This window comes from Suncus etruscus, chromosome 1, assembly GCF_024139225.1.
Source record: "Suncus etruscus isolate mSunEtr1 chromosome 1, mSunEtr1.pri.cur, whole genome shotgun sequence".
NCBI classification, from domain to species: domain Eukaryota; kingdom Metazoa; phylum Chordata; class Mammalia; order Eulipotyphla; family Soricidae; genus Suncus; species Suncus etruscus.
The window spans coordinates 137,647,914-137,666,769 of NC_064848.1; the positions used below are offsets into that span (position 1 = coordinate 137,647,914).

Sequence of the window (18,856 nt, forward strand, 5' to 3'; positions counted from 1 at the left end):
TATGGAAGAGATGAAATAATTGATTAACTAATTTGAACAAACTTTCCAGTTCAGAATATGGGATGCCAGATTATAAATAAGTGAATGCACTAAATCCTCAACACCATGCATGAAAATAAGCCTACATCAATACAAATTAAAGAAAAGTGTTTAGAAACTTCCAGAAAGAAAAAAAGGAGTAATGACCACATCAATATCACAAAAGCTTAGAATTTCTTAAAGCCACACTAGAGGTTGAAGGCAAAGATTTTGGGTCTGCAAATACTCCAGCACTGCCTGGTTATACCTCCACTCAGTGATCCAATAGTCACCACCAAGGTATCTCTTTCCATCTTTCCTGCCCTCCTGCTCTTCCTCCGCTGAGCAATCACAGCCACCATACCAACCATATACATAGCAATCAGAGTGAGCTTCTCTTCTCTTCCCTCACCTCTAGAGACCCAACCCATCAAAATTTTACCTCCAAATAGAACCTTACAAGATCCTACAGATCAGTAAGCAAAACATTAAGGTATTAATAGAAAGTGGGGCAGATGATTAAATTAAAGACATCTCATGTTCTTTTCCTCAACTCACTATGCCTGTTGTGATATCTCAGGATGTATGGGTCATATTGTTGTGGTTTGTGTTTTAGGGTTGCATCCTGGAGTGCTCAGTGATCACTCCTATCTCTCTGTGTCTCTCTGTCTCTATCTGTGTGTCTCTGTCTCTGCCTCTCTGTCTCTCTCTCTGTCCCTCTCTCTCCTCCCCACCATTTTCCCTTCTCTGTAGCAGGGAGACATAGAAAGACACGCTAAGCCAAATCACAAACTCCTTCATCAAACTCTTCTCTCTTTGTTTCCTTGTTTTTGTTTTGGGACCACATATGGCAGTGTTCAGGGCATATGTGGCTCTGCTCTCAGGGGTCATTTCTGGCAGGGTTCACGAGGCCATGAGGAGTGCTAGGGATTGAACTCAGGTTAGCTGCTTGCAAGGCAAGCCTGCTCTGCCTACTGTGCTATTGCTCTGGCCCAAATTTTTCTTATCTTGAATTATCTTAGGAGCCTCTTTTTCTTACCATAAAATAAACATAACAATAATACCTAGTCTTGATTACATTCCTCATTTGTGTAAAACACTGCTTTCAGTACTTTATGTGCAAGGACTCATCCAATTCAAAAAGCAGGTTTCCTCTTTTACTGATAGAAGTGGAAACTGAGGCTCAAGAGCTAGTGAAAGATGTTATAACTAGCAGAGCTGCGATTCTTGATTCAACCAGTCTGATTTCTGAGAGAGAAGAGCAGGTGTTCATTAGCAAAGGGCTTGGAATATATGCAAAGATATACACTTGATTGGAGTGAAAGAAGAGCACAAAACTCATCACCATTTTTACCTTCCAACAGTCCTCAATCCTAACACTTGTATGGAGAAATGAACATTTGCACATGTGTTTGGGCAGCTTTAAATAGAACAAATATTGGACTGGGGGCGTGGCTTAGTGGTAGAACAGATATAGATTTTATATTGGACAATATATACACTGGAAGTAATTCCCCAACACCCTCCCAAATATGGTACAAATATTCTGAGAACAATTTCACTGCACCTTCACAGGCACCAGAACATTTTAATCAATTGTTTCATACCTTTTGAAGCAATAATTTACCTTCTAGCCATTAATCTCCTGTCTAAAATCAGATAGAAAAAAAATGAATGCATAAAAATATTCATAACAGCATTATTTACAATAAAAACACCAGATACTGGGGTCTGGGGAGATAGTTTAGCAGGTAGTGAACTTGCCTTGCACAAAGCTGACCTAGGTGGGGCCGGAGAGATAGCATGGAGGTAAGGCATTTGCCTTTCATGCAGAAGGTCATTGGTTCGAATTCAGGCATCCCATATGGTCCCCCTTGCCTGCCAGGAGCGATTTCTGAGCATGGAGCCAGAAGTAACCCCTGAGCACTGCTGAGTGTGACCCCCCCCCAAAAAAAAAAAAAAAAAAAACAAAGCTGACCTAGGTTCAATATCCGGCATCCCATATGGTCCCCCAAGTCCACCAGGAGTGATTCCTGAGTGTAGAGCCAAGAGTACACTGAGCACTACTGGGTATGACAAAACAAACAAACAAACAAACAGACAGACACTATCATAGAGCATGACAGTTGAGAAACTGATGGTACATCCCTAATGCAACTATTTTTTTTTTTTTTTTTTGGTTTTTGGGTCACACCTGGCAGTGCTCAAAGGTTACTCCTGGCTCTACACTAAGAAATTACTACTGGCAGGCTCAGGGGACCATATGGGATGCCGGGATTCGAACCACCGTCCTTCTGCATGCAAGGCAAACGCTCTACTTCCATGCTATCTCCTCGCCCCCCTGATGCAACTATTATAAAGTTTTAAAGACTAATAAAATGGGAAAATACTTATGCTACAATATTAATTTTTCAAATCAAGCAGAAATAAAATAGTAACAGGAACTGGAGATAGTATAATGAGTAGGGCACTTGCCCTGCACATAACTGATCAGAGTTTGATCTCTGGCATCCCATATGATCCCTCGAGCCCCACCAAGAGTAATCCCTGTGCACAGAGCCAAGAGAATGATAATAATAATAATAATAATAATAATAATAATAATAATAAAGATAGGAACAAAGAAAAGAGAAACACAATATACAAATATATATATATACAAATATATAAAAATAAAAGCATTTCACCCCTCAAAATGTTAGATTTAGTATGAAGCCGATCACTTGAGTTCCAGAAACCAGTGCTACTGGAGCCCTATACCAGTTCCCACACACCTCCTCCCACTGATGCCTTTCCCCAAGACCAAGTCCCTAACTAGCCTTCTCAGCTGGTTTCTCCCAGTTTCTCCAGCCATAGCTTGATGCTTTCTATAAAATAAAAATATAGGGCCCGGAGAGATAGCACAGCGGCGTTTGCCTTGCAAACAGTCGATCCAGGACCAAAGGTGGTTGGTTCGAATCCCAGTGTCCCATATGGTCCCCCGTGCCTGCCAGGAGCTATTTCTGAGCAGACAGCCAGGAGTAATCCCTGAGCAACGCCTGGGTGTGGCCCAAAAACCAAATAAATAAATAAATAAATAAATAAAATATAATCCAAGTGTTGGGTGAAGCTGCCCCAGGTATCGTGTTTTTTTTTTTCCTTTGTTTTTTGGGTCACACCCAACAGTGCTCAGGGGTTACTCCTGGCTGTGCGCTCAGAAATCACTCCTGGCAAGCACAGGAGACCTTATGGGATGTCAGAATCAAACCACCATCCATCCTGGATCAGCTGCTTGCAAGGCAAAGGCCCTACCGCTGTGCTATATCTCTGGCCCATGGCACTGTGTTTCTAACCTCCCAGGTGGATGGGTCTGATGAACAAGGGTAGCTGTGGAGAAATAATACACTGCAGTCAGAAAAAATATTCATTGGAGTCAGCTCACTATTTCTTATGGCCTTTCTCTGCCAAAAGCCTCTCTATCATTTGCTCATTCTGCCATGTGCTGCCTATGCCATGTGCTTTCTTTCTCAAGCACAAAGCCACACTCTTTATTATCCAGAACCCCACCCCCCCAGAGTGATGGAAGGCCCTGTAATCCAAGTGGACTTTTTTTTTCTTGGTTTTTGGGCTCAGGGGTTACTCCTAGCTCTGTGCTTAAAAATTGCTCCTGGGCCTGGAGAGATAGCACAGCGGTGTTTGCCTTGCAAGCAGCCGATCCAGGACCTAAGGTGGTTGTTCGAATCCCGGTGTCCCATATGGTCCCCCGTGCCTGCTAGGAGCTATTTCTGAGCAGACAGCCAGGAGTGACCCCTGAGCACCGCCGGGTGTGGCCCAAAAACCAAAATAATAAAAACCAAAAAATAAATAAAAATTGCTCCTGGCAGGCTCAGGGTATCATATGGGATGCCAGGAATAGGACCAAGTCTGTCCTGGGTCATAGTCAGTGTGCAAGGCAAATGCTCTGCCCTACTGTTGTGCTATCTCTCTGGCCCTTCCAGGTGGGCTTTTACATACCAAAGAAGAGGTTAGGAAAAAAAGAAGTTGAGGGAAGGATTACAGCATTCTACCCTTTACCAAATCGCAGAGAGTGACTCACTCAGAAGCATCTGTAGGAGGGAACAATCGACCAGGATAGCATGGGACTCATGTCCCAGTCCTGACAGTGGAATTCAGTCTGGTCCTGGCCAGCTGAGGGATGAGGACAAGAAGCCAGGGGAGTGGATCTGCAGGTGATGATGTCATGGCCATGTCTGCAAGGGCCTGGGTCTGAGAGGGGACTCCTGAACTCTGTGCAACCACCTTCTCTGAGAAGAAATACTTGTCCTCGCCTAGAGACATGGAAAAAGAAAAAGGGGACCAGACCAAGAGTACAGTGAGAACAGTGACACACAGCTTACCCAAGTTCAATCCCCAGAACCACATGTGGCCCCTAGCCAGGAGTAATCAAGGAATCACGAGTAAGCCCTGAAAGGCCGGAGAGAGAACAGTGGTAGGGCAATTGCCTTGCACGCAGCCAACCCAGGACAGACCCCAGTTTGATTCCCGGCATCCCATATGGTCCTCCAAGCCTGCCAGGAGTGATTTCTGAGTGCAGAGGCAGAAGTAACACCTGAGTGCAGCCGGGTATGGCCCAAAACCAAAAAAGGAGTAAGCTCTGAGCACCACCAGGGGTTCCCCCACCCCAAAAAAAAAAAAAGTAAAGAAAAAGGGTGAGAATGAGATGTAGGCAAGGAGGGGAGGAGGTTTGAGTTAGAGAGGAGTGGGGTAGGCAGAGGGGGAAAAAACCTTCCCTTACTCTGGGCCCCATCCCTCTTCTCTTCTGGCCTAACTTCAGCTCCTAGGGGTTGAGCCAAGGTCCCTCCAGTGCAGGGGTCTCAAACTCCTGCAGGGGCCGCAGGAGGCAAAGTCGGGGTGAGGCAGGGCTGCATAAGGAATTTCACAAAAAAAAAAAGTCCTCAAACGTCATTATTAACAGTTTTAATTATTTCTTCTGAACATGAATAGAACATTGAGTGAAGATCATGAACAGTTCTTCTGAACATGGATGGCATCTTTTGCCTATTCCTTGCAGCCAGAGACTTGACAGTGCTTCTTCTCACAAATCTGAACCACATTTGGCTTTAGAGAGGAAGCAGTTGAGACCCTCAGTATGGCTTGAAGATGATCATCATTAAGTCTAGACCTGTACTTCGATTTATTGAAGTTCAATGTGGAGAAAAACTTTTCACACAAATGTGTGCTCCCAAAAAGGCACATGGTGTGCTTGAACATTCGGAAAAGCTCAGGGAAGCTGGTGGGGGGGGGCAATTCTCTCAAAAATTGTCCATGCATGTCTGCTTTTCCACTAATCTCCCTGAACTAGGCTTTGAGATCAGAGTTGTATTGCAGGTCAATGAGCTCCATTTGAAGCACAGGAGGGGCATCTTGCACATCAAAGGAAAAGGGGTCCACAAAAATTTGAAAAGTGGCTCTGTGCTTTTTGAAGTCTGCAAATCTGTGATCAAATTCCTTCTCTAGCTTAAAAATAGCATCAACATATTTCTCACCATTGTGTATGCCTACATCCACAAGTTCCTTGCATGCTGGGAAATGGCAAAGGTTTGTCTGAGAGAGCTGGGATTTCCATAACACAAGTTTTGTGGAGAATGCTCTCACGTTGTCATAGGCAGCACTGATAAGCTGCCCTGGGTCTTGTAACATCTTGTTTAGTACATTCAGCTTATGTGTGATGTCAACAAGAAAAGCTAAGTCCATGAGCCATTTGTGATCACTCAACTCAGAAACAGCATTCCCATCCTTCTCCATGAAGGCTTTCACTTCTCTCAACTCAAAAAATCTTTTCAGGACATTTCCCCTGCTGAGCCAACGTACCAATGTGAAATAGAGCACATCTTCATATTCTGACTCCATTTCCTCTAAAAAAGCACGAAACCTACTGTGCTTTAAGCCCCTGGATCTGATTTGGTTGATGCATTTCACAACAACAGTCATCACATTGTCACACGGCAGGCATTTACTGCCAAGGGCCTGCTGATGGATAATGCAATGAAGAGCAATGGCCTTCTCTACACCCTCCTCTTCAAGTTTTTTTGAACAAGTGCCACCAATCCATTTTTCCTCCCTGTCATCGATGGCGCTCCATCGGTTATTATTCCAACAAACCTCTTCCACGGCAAAAGTGCATTCTCAATGGCATCACAGAGATGCCGAAATATCTCATTAGCTGTGGTCTGGCCATACATTGGAATTATTGTTAGCAGCTCCTTTGTCAATTCAAAATTGCAATCAACACCACGGACATAAATTGTGAGCTGCGCAGTGTCTGTTATATCTGTGCCCTCGTCAAGAGCACTGAGTATGCATCAAAACATTTGGCTTTCTCACACAGTTGATGATAAATGTCACTTGACATGTCAGAAATGTGCTCTGCCACAGTGTTGGCAGAAAGGCTGATTTTGCTAAACTGACCTTTCTTTTCCGGACAGATAATACTTGCAGCCTGTAACATGCATTTTTTTTTAACAAACTCTCCTTCTGTGAATGGTTTCCCTGCCTTAGCAATCATCTCACTAACCATGTAACTAGCTTCAACTGATGCAACATTCTCTTTGGTTGCTTTCTTGAAGAAATCTTGTTGCCTCATTAGACATGCTTTAAGACTGGCAACCCACTTGGCTTTCTCATTTCCTTCATATTTTGCACATTCCTCAGCATGTTTAGTTGAATAATGGCGTTTCAAGTTGTATTCCTTGTGCACTGCAACTTTCTCTGAGCAAATAAGACATGTGGGGATGCCCCTGTGCTCAACAAAGAAATACTGCGTCTCCCACTTTTCCTGAAATTGTGCTCATCATCAATCTTTCTCTTCACTGAAGGCTTTGAAGAAGTCATGATGAAGGTATGACAAAATCTAATTCTGTAATAAACTTCTCTCTCTTCTCTCCCTTAGGCCTTCGATAATGCAAGGGACAGCGGGCAGGAGCAGCAGAAATGACGTCTGCGCTAAGCTTACTGAATATTTGCAATAAAAATCGCATTAGTAAGAAAAAAAATCGCGGGCCCGGAGAGATATAGCACAGCGGAGTTTGCCTTGCAAGCAGCTGATCCAGGACCAAAGGTGGTTGGTTCGAATCCCGGTGTCCCACATGGTCCCCCGTGCCTACCAGGAGCTATTTCTGAGCAGACAGCCAGGAGTAATCCCTGAGCACCGCCAGGTGTGGCCCAAAAACCAAAAAAAAAAAAAAAAAAAAAAATCGCAAAAAATCGCATTAAACATTTGCATACCCCGAACGGAACTGCTCGGGGTATGCGAATGTTTAATGCAATTTTTTTCTTACTAATGTGATTTTTATTGCGATTATTTGTTAAGTGAATAATTGAGAATACTGTGATATTTGTGGCCCCGGGCCACAAAATGTTGTATGGAGGGCCGCAAACGATTGCAAGTTTGAGACCCCTGCTCCAGTGAGTTCTCAGAATCCATCCCTTTGCCTCTTAGCTCTTGAGGATTCAAGTAAGTATGCTGATAAAGGTCAGGGAGGTCATCTACACATGGTTACTTGTAATTAAAAACAAAACACCAGAGCTGGAGATAGCACAATGGGGAAGACACTTGCCTTGCATGTGGCTGACTGGCACTACATAAGGTCCCCTGCACGAGTACTGATCCCTCAGCATAGAGCCAGGAATGAGCAAAGCCCTGAGCTCTGCTGGGTATAGCCAAAATAAACTAACCAGGCAGCCAGAATGATAGTACAATGGGAAAGTGTTTACCTTGCATGCAGTTAACCCATGTTCGATCGCCAGCACCCCATATGGTCTCCTGAACCTTCAAGGAGCGGTTTCTGAGTGCAAAATCAGGAGTAATCCCTGAGCACTGCCAATCATGGCCCCAAATCAAAAACCAAACAAACAAAACAACAAATTAACCAGCCTTTTGATCAGGGACAACATTCCTCAAATGTCTACTTGGAAGTCTCTCTACTTCCTTGTTTTGGCACTGAATTTAGACAAATAACATCAGTGCTTCCTTGCTTAGGAGGCAAAATTATAACAATAATAGGAAAGTGCTTTTTTTTTGGTTTTTCGGGCCACACCCGTTTGATGCTCAGGGGTTACTCCTGGTTAAGGGCTCAGAAATCACCCCTGGCTTGGGGGGACCATATGAGACGCCGGGGGATGGAACTGCTGTCCTTCCTTGGCTAGCGCTTGTAAGGCAGACACCTTACCTCTAGCACCACCTCACTGGCCCAGGAAAGTGCTTTCTTTATAGACATCAAAGGACCTCTCAAGCAAATTCATCTCCACACAGGACTTTGGACACTTAGAAATGCTACCTAAGGGGCTGGAGAGATAGCATGGAGGTAAGGCATTTGCCTTGCATGCAGAAGGTCAGTGGTTCAAATCCCGGCATCCCATATGGTCCCCGGAGCCTGCCAGGAGCGATTTCTGAACATAGAACCAGGAGTAATCCCTGAGCGCTGCCGCGTGTGACCCCCCCCCCCAAAATAAAAAGAAATGCTACCTAAGGGGCCAGAGTGATAGCACAGTGGTAGCGCATTTACCTTGCAAGCGGCTGACCCAGGATGAAGCTGGGTTCGATCCCCAGCATCCCATATGGTCCCCTGAGCAGGAAGAGATTTCTTTCTTTCTTTACTTTTTTAGGGAGCGATTTCTGAGTGCATAGCCAGGTATCCCTGAGCATCACCAGGTATGCCCCCCCTCCCAATAAAAAAAAAAAAAAAACGAAAAAGAAATGCTACCTAAGTGTTTGCTTCTAAGGGTACCACCAGGCTCTGGTTCTAGACTGGACCAACAGTGAAGTGTTATTTTAATATATTGAGACAGTTCATGTGTGTTGGAAAGAGGATGGTGAGGCCTTTCTCGGCTTGGCCCAGCTCCTGCAGCTCATCACATGGCTTCTATGCTAAGCTTTTTCCAAGCAGCCAAGCAGCCACTTCTCTGGCTCTCTCTGCCTCTGTCTCCCTTTCAGCTACTCTCCAGGCTTCTTTGCTAACTGACTCCTTTTGCTGACTCTAACTCTCCTTCTTATCCCCTCTCTCCCCCAGGCAGACTCCTCTACCCGCCCATTCCAGGTGTGGGCAGTTCTGATCATTCAGGTGGGATAAGGAAGTTTGGGGAGAGGATACCCACAGTGAAGAATATGAAAAAGTGGGAGCAGGAAACAGGAGAAAGTGGGGACGGTTCGGCTGCCAAGAGGGGCTGTAAGAGACATTAGTGGCCGAAGAGGAGGCTTCCTCCAGCAGGAAAAGTAGCTGACAGTTGGCAAGCACAGTGATGGTATCTGCAGAGAAGCTGTTGAAGGTTAGTAGGGCAGAGGAAGCCCAGGGGAAAGTGGCCTGGTTCTGCCTACGAACAAGTGTGTGCCCTGTTTAGACAGGACCCCTCCTCCCTACCCCTGCCTCTTAGGCCCTGACCATCCAAGCACAGGATCAAGGGGAAGACTGGGACATGGGGGGACTCTTGAGTCCAGCCTCTTCTACACCCCAAAGTTGGGGGAGCAAAGGCAGCTGCTCTTGACTTTGGACACCTGCCAGCTTCCCTGGAGTGCGTCTCAGCTGCTTTTGTGGCCTCTCATGGGCCTCCTTTTCTGCCTGTGACCCTGTTCCTGCCAATGCCCCTGGCCCTCAGAAGAACAGAGAGGAGCAGGGGTTGGAGTGATGGTGCAATGGTAGGGCATTTGCCTTGCATGCAGCTGACCTAGGACGAACCTGGGTTCGATCCTTGGTGTTCCATATGGTTCCCCAAGCCAGGAGCAATTTCTGAGTGTATAGCCAGGAGTAACCCCATATCATCACTGGGTGTGGCCCAAAAACAAAAACAAACAAACAAAAAAAAAAAACAGAGAGGAGCAGCTGAGATCCGCAGGGCTGATAGGACCAATGGGTCAGGGTATGGTCAGGGAGTACTGGGGGTGGGCCCGTATGCAAGAGCAGCTCTGTCCTTCCCTCCATTCTATGGGCAATCTCCTTCCTCCCTACAGGCCAGTGGGGGAGGAAACTCAGTCTGTCCACCCCCTCCTCAGCTCTCTGCCATTACCCTCCCCCCATTCCTGACACCTGCTGTCTTCAATGTCAATGGTTAGGGGGTTGGGGAGCCTGGGTCTCTCACCTAGAAAAAAAAAGGTAGGAATGGCAGAAAGGACAGGATCAGAAACCAGGCAAGGGAAGTCATGGGAGATACACAGAACTTTCTGGAAACTCTTCTTTTCTCTGCCTCTTACCTTCACTACTCTCTTAGGCAGTGCTGGGAACTTTGCTCTCTGAGGTGCATGCCATGGTTTAGTCATCCTGCACACACGAATGCACATACACAAACACACAGTCTGCACCCTGTATCCTGACCATCTAGGCACATCCCTGTACAGGCTGCCATGTTCAGGGGAGTGGCTAGAAAACACTCTGAGATGTGTTGTAGAGGCTCAGATGCTACCATTCTTGAGGCACAAAATAATCAGAGATATTTGATGGTTACTTTAGAGGATCTCCATTCATGAATCCCATTTCCTAACTATAAATTTCCAGAACCACTATTCATTATCAGTTATTCACTCCCACATAATAATCCTGTATTGCACTTTTAAAATAGTATTCCTAGCCTGACAATTGTTCCAAAAGCTTGAATTTGGGTGCTTTGCTTTAGAATTTTATAACATCTGTGTCATTATTCTATAGGGAAAATTATCCAACTAAAATTTAACTTTATATAATAAAGGACAAATGCCCTACAAAGAGATATGCAATGGGTTTGTGTATACTCTACAATATATGTATATATAGTTATAGAAATATATATATATATGAAACATATATATATAATGAAAGCTCATGGGGCCGGAGAGATAGCATGGAGGTAAGGTGTTTGCCTTGCATGCAGAAGGACAATGGTTTGAATCTTGGCATCTCATATGGCTTGCCAGGAGCAATTTCTGAGCATAAAGCTAGTAGTAACCCCTGAGCACTGCCAGGTATGACCCAAAAACCAAAACAAAACAAAGAAAAAAATGAAAGCTCAGTAGCTAAGGTTTGGTACCCTGCAAGCTGAGGGTACAAGCTTGATTCCCACCGAATTTGTCAAGCATGATTGTATCCTAGCAGCTTAGCTGCCCGGACTTCTCTTTTTTTTTTTTTGGTTTTTGGGCCACACCCGGTGACGCTCAGGGGTTACTCCTGGCTATGCGCTCAGAAGTCGCTCCTGGCTTGGGGACCATATGGGATGCCGGGGGATCGAACCGAGGTCTGTCCTAGGCTAGCGCTAGCAAGGCAGACACCTTACCTCTAGCGCCACCACGCCGGCCCCAGCTGCCTGGACTTCTAATGCCACAAGTGATTTCTAGAAGAACCCACTCATGATTTCTAGCCTTAGCAAGCCAAGCATGTATTTCCTGTGGCAAGTCAAGCTTCCCTGATGCAGAAGGGAGCAACTCCACAATAGTACAGTGAGTAGGCATTGCATGCCATTGATCTGGGTTTTATCTACACCATCCTATAGGATCCCCTGAGTATCCACCAGGAACAACCCCTGAGCATCACCCAATTCCCTGAATAAAAAAGATACTCAAATACTACCAACAAGAGAGGGAACCACACCCTGACTCCTTGAAATGAGCCCATGTGAAAGACCACAACTAACCTGGGTTAAACCCAGCAAGCACCACACCCAGAAAGTGTGTACAACTTCCCACCTGGAGAGTGTGACGCCAGCAAGCAACATAACTATAGATGTGAGTCCCATGAGTGTAGGAGCCCTAAACTCCATATGCAAGCATTAGAACAGGGCAGGAGGGCCAACCCAATTGTCTAGTCTGTCTGTGGAGAAAAAAGATGGAGGGGAGGATTAAAAAATGTTAATTGAGGGGCTGGAGAGATAACATAGTGGTTGGGCATTTGCCTCGTACACAGCTGACCCAGGATGGACTCGGGTTTGACTCCTGGCATTCCATATGGAACTCTGAGCCTGCCAGGAGAAATTTCTGAGCACAGAGCTAGGTGTGGCCAAAAAAATATGTTAATTGGGGGTCCAGAGAGATAGGACATTAGGTAAGGCACTTGCCTTGAATGCAGCCATCCCTAGTTTGATCCTGCACCCCTACATAGTTTGTGAGCAGCATTAGGGGTAACTTCTGAGCATAGAGCCAAGGAAAGCCCCTGAGACCTGGGACCACAGAGTGACACCCCTCCACAACCACCACCAAAGAACTCCTTAGTCAAACCACTTGGATAGAAGTGTGAGACAGCAGACAAGACAGGTTTAATGACCTTGAACAATTGGAACAGATTTACTACAAACCTGCTTCTCAGTTGACAAGTGAACTGAGCCATCCTGCCCTCTCCAAGTCCCAATGCCAAGTCAGTTTTCCTCGAACCTATACTTTGGTCCTATTAGGGGCAGGGCTGTGTGGCCCCCTTCTCTCTGGGGCCACTGTGATAGCAAAGTGATGTCATGTCTGCTAGGGTGGGGACAGGAAAGGCTGGGAGGGTCGTGGCTCCAGAGAGTCAGGCAGACAGGAGCTTCAGAGGTGATAAAAGAACCTAGAGGAAGACATGGAGAGGGGAGGGGGAGCAACTGGCTTCATTCCAACCCACCGGAAAGCCTGGGCTCTGCCTGAACTTCAGGGTATAGAGGGAGAAGGGGACACGGGAAGGAGAATGGGGAATGAAAGGCTTCCTTGGACTGTGAGCAGTGAGAGCCCCACTAACACTGAATCAGACCAGAGAGATTGCAACATGGACTTTGCATGTGGGAGGCCTGAATCCCATCCTCAGAATCACAGGGTCCTCTAAGCATCATTGAGGAGAGAGAGAAGAAAGGAGAGACGGACAGATAGGCAGAGATATAGACAGAGGCAGAGACAGAGAGACAGAAAGAGAAAGAAAGAGACAGAGACAGAGAGAGAGAGAGAGAGAGAGAGAGAGAGAGAGAGAGAGAGAGAGAGGCCCTAAGCACAGAACCAGGAGTGGTCCCCAAGCATCTCTGGTTGTGGACCAAAAACAAACGAACAAAAAATGTATATGATATGGGAGTTGGAGTGATAGTACAGAGGTTAAGGAATTTGTCTTACATGAGGCCAACCCTGCTTTGATCTCTGGCACCACAGAAGGTCTCCTGAGCCCCAACAGGAGTGACCTTTGAACATAGTGCAGGAGTAAGCCCTAAACCCTGCCGGGTGTGTCCCCCAAACAAACAAAAATCATTGAATAAATGAATAAATATTCAAGACAAAGAGATTGGGAGGAACTTTACAGATCAGTGGTTTTTTTTGTTTTGTTTTGTTTTGTTTTGTTTTGTTTTTGGTTTTTGGGTCACACCCGGCAGCACTCAGGGGTTACTCCTGGCTCTACGCTCAGAAATTGCCGATGGCAGGCTCAGGGGACCATATGGGATGCCGAAATTTGAACCACCGACCTTCTGCATGGAAGGCAAATGCCTTACCTCCATGCTAACAGATCTGTGTTTTTCTTTTTTTTCTTTATCTGTGTTTTTTTTTTTTTTTGGGCCACACCCTGTGACGCTCAGGGGTTACTCCTGGCTATGCGCTCAGAAGTTGCTCCTGGCTTCTTGGGGGACCATATGGGACGCCGGGGGATCGAACCGCGGTCCGTCCTAGGCTAGCGCAGGCAAGGCAGGCACCTTACCTCCAGCGCCACCGCCCGGCCCCCTTTTTTTTTTTTTTTTTTTTTTTTTTTTGGTTTTTGGGCCACACCCGTTTGACGCTCAGGGGTTACTCCTGGCTATGCGCTCAGAAATCGCCCCTGGCTTGGGGGGACCATATGGGACGCCGGGGGATCGAACTGCTGTCCTTCCTATGCTAGCGCTTGCAAGGCAGACACCTTACCTCTAGCGCCACCTCCCCGGCCCCTTTATCTGTGTTTTTCAATCCATGGATTGACTTCAATCTGCAGGCATGAAAGGGTCAGAAACCATATGGGGCTGGTGCACTAGGTAGCAGGTAAAATTCTTTTTTTGTTTGTTTGTTTGTTTGTTTGGTTTTTTGGCCACATCCTGTGGCACTCTAAGCTTACTCCTACTTCTGCACTTAGAAATCACTCATGGCAGGCAACCATATGGGATGCTGGAAATTGAACCCAGGTCAGCCGCATGCAACTTCTGTGCTATTGTTCTGGCCCCAGCAGGTAGATTCTTGCCTTGGACATGCAGACCTGATTTCAATCCTTGGCATCCATATGGTCACCACCAGGAGTGATACCAGAACACAGAGCCAGGAGTAACCCCTGAGCATTGTCAGGTGTGGCCCAAAAAATGAAAACTAAAAGAAACCACAGCACTTGATTCTGGTTAATGCAAGTGGGTCCCATGTACAGCATTGTTGGTATCATCTGGAGGTGTGATAGAGAAGCAAGTTGAGGGCCCCATCAGTGATCTATTGCAGACAATTCAACTCTGAATGCACTGGTTACTGTGGGTGACAATTCAACACAAAACACTGCTTTTAAAGCTTCCTATAGGAGACCTGACTCCCCAGCACAAGGGGATGGGGAGCTCTGCCCGTCTTCTATATTTCTCACAGACTTTGCTGACTTGATCTGGCTTGAATCAGATCCCTGGAGCTCCATTGTAGGTCATGCAGGTCCTCAAGGATCTTTCTGAAATGCAAAGAAATAGTTGGGCATGCTGGCAGATGAGGGCACCACTTATACCCCCTCCCCACAACTCTCCTGGGAATGAGTACAATGAGGTAACAGAGAAAGATATCCAAGAGTAGTGGATACAGGCCTGGACCAGGGTAGTCCTGCCCAGAACAATGGCCACACTCACACTAACTGTGCAGATCCTCCAGGGTAGACCTCCAGGATCTGTTGTCCACACATCCATGTCTCTATCCTTCCATCCTTGACCAAATCTCCCATGAAGTTTCCTGCTTGTCCCTGGGTTGGGACTCACCTTCCTTAAGAAAAACTTGCTGGACAAACCAAGCTGCAAATCCAAAGGGTCAGAAGCTAAAGCAGGGGGACCTGTGGGAGTTCCTGGGAGGGAGAAATCTCAAAACAGGTGGTCTTGAGAGCTAGCAAACCTTGGAATCTGTCAGGCTCTTGGTCTATCTAGTGGGGCTCTGAAACACCCCCAGGGATGCAGGAGATGAGCTGCTGCCAAGGGTGAAGCTCACAGCAAACACATTAGAAAGACTCCCTCTAGCTAAGCACGGAAAGTTAAAGAACTGCCCCCCCCCAAATGTACAAATTATTCCCTCAGATTACTGCTTGCAGAGCTGCTCCCCTCCAGCACCACTGGTGTACCCCAAACCCATGACATCAACAGTGTCCACATTCTAATCAGACTGTGCCTAATGTGGCAGAAAGGACTTAGCAGGACTGGAGCATTAGTACATGGGTAGGGCATTTGCTTTGCATGCAATTGACCCAGGTTCAGTCCTCAGTATCACATATGATGTCCCAAGCTCTGCAACAGTGGTTCTTAAGTGTACAGCCAGGAGCAATTCCTGTGTACAGCTGAGTTGCCTCCCTGCCTGAAAAGAAAGATATTTGGCAAAACAAAACAAAACCTTTTTTAAAACTTTTGGGCCACACTCAAAGGAAACCACCCTAACCATTGTGTTATCTCTCTGGCCCCAACAGATTTGGCAAATATAACATCAAAGACATGATTTTTGCATACAGGCCACTCTTGAAGAGGTTTGGCCACATGCCAAACCAACCTGATGATTGGTTTCATGTCTGACCAGGTGGTGCAGGTGCTGGGGCCACCAAGGCTGTGCTGGAAGGATAGGTGTTATGTTACACCTTATTTTACCTAAAACAAAGATCATCCCTTGTTTCTTTATATCTATTCGTTTACAACTTGGTTTTAAATATAAACCTGGGTGGGACTGGCTCAGGATAACCCAAGTTATCTGTACTTACTTTGTCCTTACTGCCCCATCTGGGGGTGGTCTTTATACTCAATAAAAATGGTAGTTTTGGTAGGCAGCTTGCTCTCCATATAAGGTAGAAGATACTGGGATACATGTATTTCACCCTCAACCTGGTCTGTATTATTTCATGTACAACTCTGATTCAAAGTCATTCACCTGGAGTTGGAGATATGATACGTGGGGTGATTTTACACACAAGGAACCCACAAGTCAGGTTGGCAATTCAAGGCCTTTCATGTTAAGCATGTGTTCTACCACTTGAGTTATCTCTTCACTCCCTACATGAAGGGAAACATTATTATGAATTATCTGCTGGGGTCTGACAGTGATCAGAAGAGTTCTTGGGAAAAAGAAAAAAAAAAAAGGAAGAGTTCTTGGAGGAGGAAGGCAGGGGCATCAGAGCACCTGTGAGAATGAAAGTAGACATACATGGAGATCTGAAGATGCTGCATTGTTGGCATTGGGGTGGAGGAAGGGGCCATGGGCCAAGGGAGGCAAGCAGCCTCTAGCAGCAGGGAAAAGGTAAGAGAGTGGATTGTCCTCAAGAGCTTCCAGAAGGAATAGAATCTAGGAGCTACTCTAACTATCTGACCTCCTTAGCTGTGAACTGAGGAATGTGAGGGGCTTGGAGATAAGGCTGTGATTTAGTAATAGGGCATGTATGTGGCATGTGAGAGAACCCGGTTCCAGTTATGGCCCAAGAAAGAAAGAAAAATCAGAAAAAGCTGGAGAGACAATGCAGCAACTAAGGCACTTTCCTTAAATGCAACTCATCCCCTAAACCACATATGGGCCCTCTGAACCTGCCAGAATGATCCCTGAGTGCAGAGTAAAGAATAAGGTCTGAGCACATGCAGGTGTGGCGAAGGAAGGAAGGAAGGAAGGAAGGAAGGAAGGAAGGAAGGAAGGAAGGAAGGAAGGAAGGAAGGAAGGAAGGAAGGAAGGAAGGAAGGAAGGAAGGAAGGAAGGAAGGAAGGAAGGAAGGAAGGAGAAAAAGAACAAAAGAAAGGGCAAGGGGCCGGGCGGTGGCGCTGGAGGTAAGGTGTCTGCCTTGCCTGCGCTAGCCTAGGACGGACCGTGGTTCGATCCCCCGGTGTCCCATATGGTCCCCCAAGAAGCCAGGAGCAACTTCTGAGCGCATAGCCAGGAGTAACCCCTGAGCATCACAGGGTGTGACCCAAAAAGCCAAAAAAAAAAAAAAAAAAAAGAAGGAAAGAATAGAAAGGGGAAAGAGGAGGAGGGAGGGAAGGAGGAAGAAAGGAAGGGAATGAACAAAAGAAAGAAAGTGAGAAAAAATAAAAGACAAGAAAGGAAAGGACAAGAAAAGAAAAAGGGAAATCATAACACTGGGACCAGAGCAATAACACAATAGGTTTGCCTTGCATGACCAACCAAGGTTTTTGTCCCCCACATCCCATATAATTCCCTGAGACTTCCAGGAGTGATTCCTTAATGCAGAGCCAAGAGTAACTCCTGATGGCCACTGTGCATGCACCTCTCCAAAACATCCAAAACTAACATTCAACGTGGGCAATTTATTACAGAAGCCACAGGAAATGAAAGCACCAGAACTGGTCGGAGGAGTCCTGCAAGGTCCATGCAGGGGTGCAGTAGGGCATCGTGCTAAGTAATATAAGCCAGAGAAAGAACAAAGTACCAGATGACCTTACTCATGTGGTATAGAGACAAAATGGGGATAGATAAACCTTTGGCCTTGAGTTACAGAACTGATTAACAAGCAGAGGGCAGGGGGGAAAGGCAGAGAAGATGACAGTAGTGGTGACATAGGTCAGTGGTAGAAGGGAATGGGCATGTCGGTGGTAGTGGGTTGTGTGTTCTTGCATAGAGTCCATAAACTTTAACACTATTGTAACAACCTAAAATACAAGTTTTTTATTGAAAAGAAAAAAAAAACCTTAAAAATAAAATAAAATACTTGAAATCTTTTTTTTATCAGTTGTTTCTCGGAGGTGCTAGGCTTGTGGGGATCGGAAGTGCTTGTGGACTGTGACCTATCCAGAACTAGTGAAGGCAGTCAGAGGACAGGCCATGAGAAGTGAGATCTCACTACACCAACTCAATCCCCCAGTCCCTGGGCCTGGAACAGGGAGAAGCTTTCTCTGCCCCACACCCAGGCAGACATGCAAACCTTGCCCTCTTCTCCCCACAATGGTCCTGGGCTCCAGCTGGTCACCTGGGATCCTTCTAGGTTACCCTCCTGTCCTAGGTCCCTCTGCAAACTTCACTCCCCCCACCCCAGGGCTCTGCCTCCCCCAACTCTATGCTGGGAGGGAAGGGAGAGCTTAACAGGAAGCCAAAGCAACAAAGATGGGGAAAAGGCAATAGTCTTGCACATGGCCAACCGGAGTTTAATTAATACCCAAAACCACACATGGACCACAAGCTCACCAGGAGTGGTCCCTGAGCACAGAACCAAGAGTCAGCCCTGAGCACCGCTAGGTCACCCAAAAAAAAAGGAAAACTGATCAGGGGTTTGTTTCCCTGAGAGCTGTTCTGGATGTGATGAACAGCCTATGCCCTTCTTTCCTTACTCTCATCCCTTCAGCCTTAGAGGGGGGCTTAAAATGAGGCACACCGCGACAGTGACAGGGCCTTAGTAAGAACAATAACAGAAGGCAGAGGTTCTTTTTTTGGGGTGTGGGAATCGCATCACCAGCTCGGGGTTACTCTTGGCTCTGCACTCAGGAATCACTCCTGGTGGTGCTCATATGTGATGCTGGAGATAGAACCTGGGTTGGCTCAAGGCAAACACCCTACCAGCTGTGCTATATCGCTCCAGCCCCCCAGAAGGTGGGGTTCTGACTTCTTTCTTCTCCCAGCCCCCCTCACTCCTCTCTGAGATCAGTTTCCCTGCCTGGGGCTTGCTTGGGTAAGAGCGGGAAGCTAGCCTGTTGCCTTGGAAACAGGCTCCTGGTTCCCGAGGGTCGA

At 46.4% G+C, this 18,856-nt stretch overlaps 1 protein-coding gene across 1 annotated transcript in view; it reads right to left on the bottom strand.

The window, feature by feature from the left end:
- PRRT4 (proline rich transmembrane protein 4) overlaps nt 1–18,856 on the bottom strand; it is a 38,629-nt gene that overhangs the window by 17,996 nt on the left and 1,777 nt on the right.